The sequence below is a fragment of the Pinus tabuliformis genome, chromosome 7 (assembly GCF_031772625.1).
Source record: "Pinus tabuliformis cultivar Carrire ecotype Pingquan chromosome 7, CPIR1, whole genome shotgun sequence".
In the NCBI taxonomy this organism is placed as follows: Eukaryota; Viridiplantae; Streptophyta; class Pinopsida; order Pinales; family Pinaceae; genus Pinus; species Pinus tabuliformis.
This window is the reverse complement of record NC_142293.1, coordinates 1,682,112,450-1,682,125,219: the sequence shown is the minus strand read 5'-3', so window position 1 is coordinate 1,682,125,219 and position 12,770 is coordinate 1,682,112,450. Positions and strand designations below refer to the sequence as shown.

Sequence of the window (12,770 nt, the reverse complement as noted above, 5' to 3'; positions counted from 1 at the left end):
ACCCTTCAAAATAAGCACCGCATCAAACCTGCATGCAAGACTTCTTTGTCCTGCAAAACCTCTACAATACCCACATCAAACATGCATGCAAACAAAGAGACCGAGTCCCCTTTATGTTTCTATTCTTCATTACACGTTGGTTGCGTGAGACTACAAATATATATACGCATCAACTTTTGCAGATATTTATTTTTGTACCCATTTACTGATCAATTGCAGCAGAAATGGGTTACAGGGTTACCGTGGAAAGGTTTGTGTGTATAATTCTTGCTACTGTGCTGTCTGCTCATCATCAGTTTGTGTTGGGTGAGTTTGACTACAAAGATGCTCTGCATAAATCTATTCTGTTTCTGGAGGCTCAACGTTCAGGAAAACTGTCCAGCAGTAGCAACAGGATAAGCTGGAGAGGAGATTCTGGTCTAACAGACGGACAAATCCAAAATGTAATAACAATATTTTCTCATTTTGGTATTGCCATCTGTTCCGGATTGTTTTAGAAACGTTGTTTCCTGAATGTTTTAGAAGTGTTGTTAATCATACCCAAAACGGCAAAATAACGACGCTGATCTTATCAATGCGAAAATAACGAGGGTATCTATTTTGGCGAAAACGATTGATACTCCACCCACAACTTATTTAGATCAAACAATTGATCTCTCGGAATTGATTTCTCAGCACTATCAGATTTCAGGATATTATGAGAATATACAATTAAGTTATTAACATAAAGATCCCCCGCAACCCACCTACAATGTGAATTCTTACTCCAGTATTATGAGTTATGAGTTTGCAACAGCTTGATTTCTATCAACATTCTCTGTCCATATAAATTAGGAATTGATTATTTGGTCCAGATCTTCAAGAAGTCTGGAAAGATACAATGATGTTCAACATGGCTTTTACTGTGTATTTATGTAGGTGGATTTGGTGGGCGGTTACTACGACGCTGGGGATAATGTGAAGTATGGGTTTCCGATGGCTTTCACCGTTACCATGCTGGCATGGGGAGCCCTTCAGTACAGAGATGAACTTGCAGCAGCGGGAGAGTTGGAGAACGTTAGGGATGCCATTAAGTGGGGAACTGATTATTTCATCAAAGCAAGCGCCACCGAAAACCAGCTGTGGGTTCAGGTGAATTAATTGCCATCCCAACTAAATTTACTCATGGATCACAACAAAATTTACGAAGGATCACAACAAATGGCAATTATGAATTTAGTTATGGTTTTGTTTTTAGGTGGGAGATCCAACTGCAGACCATAACTGTTGGTAGAACCCAGAGAGGATGGACACCCCAAGGACTTTGTACAGAATAGATACATCCACTCACGGGACAGAAATTGCAGCAGAGACTGCTGCAGCATTGGCCGCTTCCTCCGTCGTCTTTGCAGCCATTGACAAACCTTATTCCATTCTCCTACTCCAAAGAGCTACTTTGGTATAAGATTATGCGTATTCTAAAATCACTTATACTGTATTATTGGTTTAGAACAGCGATTGCAGATTTGAGAGATATTGAGATATTTTAGAATCCTACTGTACTGTTAGGAAAAAGGTCAATGGTTTAATTTCTTTTCACTATTATATACTATTTTTAGAATTTACAGTCCAGATAACTTTAGTAATTAAAACAAACATATGATAGGAAACAATTTCTTTTCACTGTTTTATTCTATTCTATTCTATTCTTAGAATTTACAATTTACATAACTTTAGCAACTTATTATAGGTCATATTTGTTTGTGGATGAATGTTTTTTTATAACTTTTATTTTAAATTTAATTTAATGTCTCCATTTTTGGAATATTTTGGGATCAGACAAATACGGACGGGTGAGATTACTTATTTGAGGTTGCCTACGTTTTTTATATGATTCCAAAATATTCCAAAAATCTTTCAAAAATGCCCATTTTTAACATGTCTATGAAATTCATGTCTTAGATTCAAAATTGAAAATTAATTTAATGAATTGTCTTCTCCAACATTTTAAAATACTCATATAATTGAATATTAATTTAGTGCAGCTCTTTCGTTCATGTGTTAGATTCAAAATTGAGAATTAATTTAATGAATTTTATTCTCCAACTTTTTATGATACTCATGTAATTGAATATGTCATTTAGTACAGCTCTTTCGTTTCGCTGACCAGTACCGGGGAACATATCATGGAGAATGCCCTTTCTATTGCTCTGTCTCGGGCTATGATGTATCTTTCCTTAACATTATTAATTTTACTTCCTTTTTTACTTCACACTATTATTTATTTAAACTACAGAGTGAGTAACTTCTTGAAGTCTTCTTATTATTCCTCTACTAACTAACTTACAGGACGAGCTTGCATGGGCAGCGGTGTGGTTATATAGAGCAACTGGATTGCCATATTACACCAAATACATACTCCACCAAAATTTTTGTACTTCCAATGAGTATGAGTTCAATTGGGATCTCAAATGTGCAGGAGTTCAAATCCACCTGTCTAGTGTAAGTCCATATTCACATAAACATATGAATCACCAAATGTTCAATTTAGAAAAAGTTTAAGACTGACCACTTGACCCTCAACTGACCACATCTTCATAAAAATTAATAAACCTGGCAGCTATATCTCTCCGGAGAAACCAACCTGGAAGTTTTCAGAGGCCAAGCAGAAGTGTTCCTCTGCTCAGTTCTTCCACAAAGTCCTCAATTCAAAAATTCCATCACACCAGGTAAATGGAAGTTTCTCCCTGTCATGCTCCGAGTTTCAAAATTAAGCTCATCAACAGTGTTTGTATCTGTTGAGTTTCAAAATTAAGCTCATTAACAGTGTTTGTATCTGTTTCACTTGTACAGGAGGTTTGTTGTTTGTCAGAGATGGTGCAAATACACAATATGCTACTGGCACATCATTCCTTGCATCAGTTTACAGTGACTTACTGTCACGATATAAGCAATACCTGCAATGTGGCGATCAAACATATGAACCAAGCATTCTTATTGCATTTGCCAAACAACAAGCACACATACATATTATAATTTTTTAAGTGTTGCAAAATATTTAATTAATGAGGAGAAGAATTGAGCACACTTGTATATCCATTCCAGCTTTCTCAGAGTATAAGAGATTCAGAGTTAAATAAATTTGATTTTTTGTTTTTTCATATCATAATTTGAAAAAGCAAGCAAAGTAGTAGCTAACAAATCCACTTTGTATATGTAAATTGCAGGTGGATTACATTTTGGGAAAGAATCCTACTGGTATGTCTTTCATGGTGGGTTTTGGTGACAAATATCCACAGCAAGCTCACCACAGAGGGTCCTCCATAGTTTCGATATACGAGGATTCCAGAAAGATATCATGTACCGAAGGTTTCACTTTGTGGTTCAACAGAGAAGCACCAAACCCAAATGAATTAACAGGTGCAGTTGTGGGAGGGCCTGATCGCTATGACGGGTTTGAGGATAGCAGGGCTGATTCCACCAAGCTTGAGCCCACGACATATATCAATGCTCCTCTCGTGGGAGTCCTGGCTAAGCTCCACAACAACATCATGGAATAATCGACATAACAGGGCCGATTCGTGCAAGCTTGAGCCCACAACTTATATCAATGATCCTCTTGTGGGAGTCCTGGCTAAGATCCACAGCATGAGCATGGAATCACGGACTTAAGTTCAAAAAGTTATGCTAGTAATATCTTTTACTAAGTCTGTATTCTATATGAAAATCTGAGTCGATGGAAATATATATGAATTTTGGTACGTCTGGGCTCCAGAATTGTTTTGTTTCATTTCATCCTGTTGAGTCCTATAATCATATTGAAGACTTGTTTTTACATCTTAGATCCCATATGCAGATTGAAAATTCTTCTATTTTTAAATAGCAGTGATATTAGCATAGAAGAACATGGTGTATGAGAGTCTCGGAAGATCCTGTGCCATCGTGTTATATATGTGAGCATACAGGGAATGTGTGATCATAGGATTTTTGTTCCATGATGTTATATATGAGCATTTAGGAATGTGTAATCATAGGATTTATTTGTTTATTAATGTATAGATTGCTCTTGACTTGCACGAGCCGGAAATTTGCACTTGGTTATAATGTATATTTTTTTTAAATAATATGAATATATTATAATTTTTTTTAATGGTGTTTAACCTTAAAATACAAGTAGGGAGGATGGATAATTTGAATATAGGTTGGAAATTTATAGATATCCTACAACAAATATTGGAGTATATGAGCATTACGGAATATAGATTTTGATTTGTGTTTAGTTTACAAAATATGCAAGTGATATAAATGTTGTATAAAAGTATATGTATTGTGCCAAAGAAATAGATATTGTGATAAAGAAATATTCTTTGTTAAGATGGGAAAATAGAGATTTAGTTGGGAATTCATAGATATCATATAACAAACATTAGACTATATCAGCATTATGAAATATAGACTTTGGTTTGTGTTTAGATTATGTTTTTTAAAGAATGTATATTGATATCACCACTGTGTATAAAATTATATGTATGTGATAAATAAATAGACATTCTTAAGATGGGGGAGCATATACTAATTACTTACACACAATTCAAAACCAGCGCTTTTACTTTGTAACCCCATCATGTAGACATTGCAAAAATGACATCTAGATAGAGAAACAACCATCCACTAGATTTCATGGGTACCCAACCATTGTACTTTGGTTCATTACGATGTCCCTTCATGTACATGGTTCATTCAACTTCTTGCACTTCCTGTATTATACAACCACTATGGTCCATTCAAGTGTTTCCAACCAACACATGTCTCGCTCCTAGCGTTAACGAACTTCCTAATATAGACGATAGAACTAAACGACACAACTCCTCTATATGGCCACACCCTCCTATAGATTTCCCTTTGTTTTCTCTACAATATAATTTATTATTGATTTGATATAGTTTGTAAATGTTTTTATCTTTTATTTTGTTTTATTTGATTGTATATGCATAGTTTCCAATTAATTTGATGACAATTATTTCCATTCGAAATTTATTTATTTTTCATATCATTTGATCTAATTTGTTTCCTATTATTTCATAAAAGTGCCAAAAAAATTATTGAAAAATTCTTGGTAACGAGATCCAAATCAAAGAGTTCCAAGCGTTGATCATATGGGTGTTTTTAAAGATTTTGATTAAATTCAGATGCAAGAAATTTGAATCTGGATCATGTATACACATTGCTAATATAATTTTATGAGCTCTCAATTCCTTAAATCTAGATATAGAGGAATTGTTGATATATTATTTGTATTTGGATCTAGATAAGATAAATTATGTCTTAAAAAAAACTTTCATAACTTAGATCATATATATTAGGATTTGGATCAAACTTAATATATCATTATTTGAAATTTCCAAATCCTTGATACTAGATATCCAAATCCAAATCTTTCTTTCACCTAATATTTCATAGATTTGAAATAACATGGTGGACAATGAAATGAATCTTACCAAATTTTTAGTGCATTTATGATGACATGTAATATGACATGCCATGTTGACATGTCATATTACATGTCATCCCATATGGCCAATGACTGATTTAATTTATTAAGCATACTAATGACTTGGTATGATGACATATACATTGACATGGTAGTTTTGACATAGGTGTTAAAAGTATTCACATTTCATGAATTCATTGTATCTGGATAAGTAATGATTTAATGGAATTTATTGTGGTGTTATGCATTCTAAATTTTATTTTCTATCTAACTATATGGAACTATGAATTTGTTTTGAATTTTTTCATATGTATTATTTGTATAAGGATCCCGATCATTTATTTTCTCACTTCATTCTTCCTAATTCCATAATATTCATTTCCACTTCAAGTACCTGGATCAAGAATTTTATATAAGTATTTGGATATTGACAATACATATATGGATTAAATTTTATAGGCCTTATAAAAGTCTTATGGATACCGAGGTATCCACTTTGTTTCTCACATTCAGATTGTTTTGTTTAGTCCATGTTACTTGTGAAGTTCTTCTCCATGTTAGATTAAACTACTCAGCTATTTGTGGGCTAACCAATGGATTATTAGAGATAATCATGTATGGAATCTACTAGACACTGGCATGCTTTTGCTGACGTGTCATCTACCATAGTATTGCTATCCATTACATATTTTCATATCCCAAATTTTTGTATACTAGTCTAGTATATGATTGAGATTAAAAGAATACACTGTAGCCCATATTGCATAATATTGTGCAAATGAATTATGTTAGGTGAAGGATAGCTTATAAACTCTTTGTAACCATTTCACCCAATGAATATGGGATTAATATTGGAATCTATTATTTGTTTATGATTACTTGCGTAAATATATAATTATTTAACTATTAACATACTAGCTATTACTTTTGTACATTTGGCAAATCTTTTCAAGACCGAAATAATCTGAATGATAAAGAAAATAGAAAGAATAAGAGAATAAAATAAATAATAGAAAAATAAGGAGAAAAAAACCTACTTGCATACAAATAAACACTATGACATATTCAAAATCTTGAATCAAATACAAACATCCTTATAACAAATTACAATGTGTTACTAACCATAAGAATTTTAAAAATGGAAAATTATATCGACATCATTGTTTGAAAGGAACAATCGTATGCTTTTATCAAACATTTTTCATAAGAAATATTAAAATTAGACTTCGAAAGTGGAATTTGTTGTAACAAAAAGAAGATAAAATTGAATGTACTTTGTTAATTATGTCATTTAAGAGGAAGTTCTTTTCAGAAACAAAGAGAACGAAAATTTAGATTCCAAAGTTTGTATAATTTTATCAATTCTTAATAAATGTACTTTATTAAGTATCCCATTTAAGAGGATGTTCTTTTGAGAAACAAGGAGATCGAAAATTTAGATTCGAGAGGCTTGTATAATTCTATCAGCTCTTACTGATAAATTTCTTAATGATAAATTGAAACGTCATATATCTTTGGAGAAGACTTCTATGGCAATGTGTTGTTATATATTTTGTATTTCTATCAAGGTTTAAGATTTCCATATTCTTATATTTCACAATAAATTTATTTTTCAATTAATATTTCATATTGGATACAAGAATATGTATGTGATTTTTTAAATAAAAATATGTTTTTTAAATATTAATATATTTTTTGTGCTCAATATTTTATTGATTTTATTAATTATTTAATTTAATTTTGTAATTAATTTTTTTTCTTGTGTTTTATCTCAATGCACATGTTTCCAGTTAGGATAGGTAATTAGACATAATATTTCTAACATATACAGATAGTTAAATTTTATAAATTATAATGTTATTTTTCTAATTTAATTGATATTAAATTTATTCCAACATTTTAGGTGGAAACTATACCAAATGAGAGCAAGTCCAATGGGGACTTGCCCTTAAATGATTCTAGCTTGTTGTTGGGGGAATTTTTTTCCTAACAATTAACATGCTAATTTGAACCATAAGGATATTGTTTAAGATGATGTTATCATAAAATAATCAACTATAAATCTAAAGTTAAGATGAATTCACATATACATTTCAAAGTTATTGAATAAAGTTAAGATGAATTTGCGTATACATTTCAAAGTTATTGCATGTTATTCAAGCTACTTTTTATAGAGAGTAGAATTTTTAAGATATATATATATATATATATATATATATATATATATATATATATATATATATATATATATATATATATATATAATATATATAATATTATATATTCAAACAAATTAAGTGATTGTGTATGATTGTATGTTATTAATATTAATGTAGATCTATGTTACATCTATTAATCACTAAGTGGAATAAAGGTCAATTGCGACACCAATTTATTTGTGATTAAAAGATTGAGATTTATATGGATTTATGTGAGTTTATTTCCTTATGACTATTATGGATGATGAAAAAATCAAATTTTATGAACTTTATTTTTCAATTGAATTTATAAGGATTACAATACATTATACATCTCTCCTATACCACGTTTAAAGTGCACCTGTTTACTCTTGCTGGGAAAATGAAATATGGAGTGCATAATCCTTTACTAATAGTGTTTTTGAATAATAATAATATATTATCATGGTTGTGATGGAATGAATAGCCATATTATCAATGCCTTGGACATGAACATTACTTTTTTTCCCTTGGAAAAATATGGAGTGCATAACCCTTTACTAATTGTGCTTTTGAATAATAGTAATATATTATCATGGTTGTGATGGAATGAATAGCCATATTATCAATGCCTTGGACATGAACATTAGTTTTTTTCCCTCGGAAAAATTTGGGCAGATCAACCCCGAACTGAGTCTTTTAAAGCCCGTCGACGAGACTAGCAGGGTCTAACCCCAAGGGTGTCGATGAGAATTGCTAATGTGACCTCCCGATCGGGGAGGTACTTAAAAACAGGGACTCAAATATTTGAGCTAACTCTTGGGGCTTGGACATGAACATTAGTTGTTTTCAATTCTAGTAAATATAATTGATCTGTGGGAACAAATTTTGATCTCTTCTATGAATCATAGGAAACTACACTCAATCATTCCCAACAAAGAACAAATGCTATATCGAATTTATTACTTCACACAACCTTTACATCTAAACTTTATCTATAAAAACAAAATGTTTTAGAGGTAGAAATTTAGAAGGAAGCATTAGAAACTCCTATTGAGTCCATGTAGTTGTACCACCATCTTAGATCACAAATTCCACTTGCATTTATTCAAAGTAGAGTATCATCCCTTAAGACATCAAAATCCATTATATGTACTTAGAAATAATTTTAGAATATGAATATAAAAAACCTCATGATGGTCATTTTTATAAGTCTTGTTGAATGTAGAAGACCCTTTCTGGCTTTGCCATGCCAATTAATTCATTTTAGATTCAACTGGATTTTTTGTGTAGCAAATATATCTTTATAGAAAAACATTTTGAGGGAAATTACACATGCATTTATTCTTTTCAAATTAGTTTTTGTATCATGAGTATGCTATTAATTTCAATTATGTGTGCCAATGTTTCTATATATATAGTTTCATCTCGTAGACTTTAGTTAATTTATAGCTTCTATCTTCTCATGCCAACTTCTTTAATTCAATTTTAATTCAACTCGGCATACAATATTAGAGCTAAACAATTCCATTCAATTCATTATGCCTTCATCATCAAAGATTCAAAATAGATAGTGTTGATCCATAACATGCACTTGGGATAGATTCCCTTTGGACCCTTTGTGGGTGACTAATTAACCCCAAGATTGCATATTCATATTTAAAACTATGTATTTATAATATATTGAATTATATAATTCAATATTATTTTTATCAGTTTCAATCACAATTGGATATAAACATGTTTTACCCATTTTTTTGTGTTTCTTACATATCCAAGCTCGCAAATAGTTTAGTTGTTGTACTATATTAATGCAAAAATATAATTAATATTGTATTTCTGTGTTATTCATTACTAAATTTAGTTAGCTCATTTTTATGATGTGTTTCTTATGATATGCTTTATTTTAATGAAACATAGAAACAAAAATTGATATTGTATATTAAAATGAGATATGTTTGAGTGCCAATGGAAAACAAAGTGGGCCTAATAATACCCACCTAGCATATAATTTAAACTAAAGAAAGCAGTAAGATATGATATGAGATTGGGTAAACCTAAAATTATGTTGGTATAACAAATACCCATAATCCAAGTTTTTGTTCTCCATTTCTTAGGTTAAGAAAGAGATGCTTCATGTAATATCATGTGTACATCATTTATACTCTATCAAAGGGAAGAAAATTAACTTGGGTGTTTAGTGACTTCCATTAAATTCACTCACCAAAAATAATCGTGTATAGTATGGAATTTGAACTTTGGTACTCACATATGATTATACCCTTGAAGGTTCCTGGAACTATTCACCCATGCTTGACCCACCTTATGATTATATGGTAGCTCTCAGATTATACATCACCTTCCAAGAGCTATTTTCGCCCTGGTATAGACATGGGACACCATTGGGATGTTTAACATTATGGTGAGTTCTTTGATTCCTTGTTACCCCATTGGTATCATACCCTTGGTTGCTAGTTTGCCTCATTTTTTTCCATTCGGTCATTTTTTTGGTGCATTTCCTAAGTTCACTAAACCATTTGAGGGCACAAACCCTTAATATGGGTCCATCGTTACTTAGGATGCCTTAAATAAGGTTCGTAGCTATTTAAATCTATTTGGAAGTTGTTATTTAGTGGTAAATTTTAGTCAAATATCCAATATTTATTGGTTTCTTCCTATTGATCATACCATAAATTTCCTCTAAATGGTATCATGAATGTGAATTAGCAAGTCAGATAATAGAGGGGCATTTCGGGCCTAAATGATCTGCAATATCATTGTAACCAAATCGACAACGTGTAACCAAAATACATAACACACTAGATTATGTTTAGATTATGTTTTTTAAAGAATGTATATTGATATCACCACTGTGTATAAAATTATATGTATGTGATAAATAAATAGACATTCTTAAGATGGGGGAGCATATACTAATTACTTACACACAATTCAAAACCAGCGCTTTTACTTTGTAACCCCATCATGTAGACATTGCAAAATGACATCTAGATAGAGAAACAACCATCCACTAGATTTCATGGGTACCCAACCATTGTACTTTGGTTCATTACGATGTCCCTTCATGTACATGGTTCATTCAACTTCTTGCACTTCCTGTATTATACAACCACTATGGTCCATTCAAGTGTTTCCAACCAACACATGTCTCGCTCCTAGTGTTAACGAACTTCCTAATAGAGACGATAGAACTAAACGAGACAACTCCTCTATATGGCCACACCCTCCTATAGATTTCCCTTTGTTTTCTCTACAATATAATTTATTATTTATTTGATATAGTTTGTAAATGTTTTTATCTTTTATTTTGTTTTATTTGATTGTATATGCATAGTTTCCAATTAATTTGATGACAATTATTTCCATTCGAAATTTATTTATTTTTCATATCATTTGATCTAATTTGTTTCCTATTATTTCTTAAAAGTGCCAAAAAAATTATTGAAAAATTCTTGGTAACGAGATCCAAATCAAAGAGTTCCAAGCGTTGATCATATGGGTGTTTTTAAAGATTTTGATTAAATTCATATGCAAGAAATTTGAATCTGGATCATGTATACACATTGCTAATATAATTTTATGAGCTCTCAATTCCTTAAATCTAGATATAGAGGAATTGTTGATATATTATTTGTATTTGGATCTAGATAAGATAAATTATGTCTTAAAAAAAACTTTCATAACTTAGATCATATATATTAGGATTTGGATCAAACTTAATATATCATTATTTGAAATTTCCAAATCCTTGATACTAGATATCCAAATCCAAATCTTTCTTTCACCTAATATTTCATAGATTTGAAATAACATGGTGGACAATGAAATGAATCTTACCAAATTTTTAGTGCATTTATGATGACATGTAATATGACATGCCATGTTGACATGTCATATTACATGTCATCCCATATGGCCAATGACTGATTTAATTTATTAAGCATACTAATGACTTGGTATGATGACATATACATTGACATGGTAGTTTTGACATAGGTGTTAAAAGTATTCACATTTCATGAATTCATTGTATCTGGATAAGTAATGATTTAATGGAATTTATTGTGGTGTTATGCATTCTAAATTTTATTTTCTATCTAACTATATGGAACTATGAATTTGTTTTGAATTTTTTCATATGTATTATTTGTATAAGGATCTCGATCATTTATTTTCTCACTTCATTCTTCCTAATTCCATAATATTCATTTCCACTTCAAGTACCTGGATCAAGAATTTTATATAAGTATTTGGATATTGACAATACATATATGGATTAAATTTTATAGGCCTTATAAAAGTCTTATGGATACCGAGGTATCCACTTTGTTTCTCACATTCAGATTGTTTTGTTTAGTCCATGTTACTTGTGAAGTTCTTCTCCATGTTAGATTAAACTACTCAGCTATTCGTGGGCTAACCAATGGATTATTAGAGATAATCATGTATGGAATCTACTAGACACTGGCATGATTTTGCTGAAGTGTCATCTACCATAGTATTGCTATCCATTACATATTTTCATATCCCAAATTTTTGTATACTAGTCTAGTATATGATTGAGATTAAAAGAATACATTGTAGCCCATATTGCATAATATTATGCAAATGAATTATGTTAGGTGAAGGATAGCTTATAAACTCTTTGTAACCATTTCACCCAATGAATATGGGATTAATATTGGAATCTATTATTTGTTTATGATTACTTGCGTAAATATATAATTATTTAACTATTAACATACTAGCTATTACTTTTGTACATTTGGCAAATCTTTTCAAGACCGAAATAATCTGAATGATAAAGAAAATAGAAAGAATAAGAGAATAAAATAAATAATAGAAAAATAAGGAGAAAAAAAACTACTTGCATACAAATAAACACTATGACATATTCAAAATCTTGAATCAAATACAAATATCCTTATAACAAATTACAATGTGTTACTAACCATAAGAATTTTAAAAATGGAAAATTATATCGACATCATTGTTTGAAAGGAACAATCGTATGCTTTTATCAAACATTTTTCATAAGAAATATTAAAATTAGACTTCGAAAGTGGAATTTGTTGTAACAAAAAGAAGATGAAATTGAATGT

General features: G+C 30.7%; 1 pseudogene; it reads left to right on the top strand.

The window, feature by feature from the left end:
* Positions 1–224: 224 nt before the first annotated feature.
* On the top strand, positions 225–3,539 carry LOC149254939 (endoglucanase 8-like; annotated as a pseudogene).
* The last annotated feature ends 9,231 nt before the right edge of the window (positions 3,540–12,770 follow it).